The sequence below is a fragment of the Orycteropus afer genome, unplaced genomic scaffold (assembly GCF_000298275.1).
Source record: "Orycteropus afer afer isolate SDZICR_OR568_19922 unplaced genomic scaffold, OryAfe1.0 scaffold01345, whole genome shotgun sequence".
NCBI lineage: Eukaryota > Metazoa > Chordata > Mammalia > Tubulidentata > Orycteropodidae > Orycteropus > Orycteropus afer.
The window spans coordinates 33,276-33,853 of NW_006922932.1; positions in this window are offsets into that span (position 1 = coordinate 33,276).

Here is a 578-nt window from a genome sequence, read left to right on the forward strand (position 1 = left end):
GACTCGACGGCACACAACAACAACAACAACAACAACTTTGACGAGTAGTGACCGGGATCTTAAAAGCTTGCAAGCAGCCATCTAGATGCAACGATGGGTCTCTCCTCGTCCAGAGCAAATAATGAGAAAAAAAACAAAGATTCATGGAAAAAATTAGTCCCAGCAACTGGTACACCATGCGATCTGCAGCCTATACTACCATGAGAGCAGAACTAGATGGTGCCCGGCTACCACTGTCAACCACTCAGAGGCGGATCTATGGAGGAGATCCTGGATAGAGAGGGAGAACAATGTGGAAAAAAACTCAAAATCATTTGGGAAAAAAAAAATGGGGGAAACCAGGTTTGCTGGTTTGATAGAGCCTGGCAGAACCCCCGAGACCATGGCCCCTAGCTGCCCTTCAGGTCTAGAATTGAACCCACACCTGTGGCTTCCAGCCAAACAGAAGACAGGCATATGAGTTGAACATTTACCTCAAGTGGACACATGCCCTTGAGAGAACAATCATGGGAGAAGGAAGGGCACCTTATGCACAGGGAGAGAGCTGACGGGGCAGGAGTGCATGGAGGGATGGACAC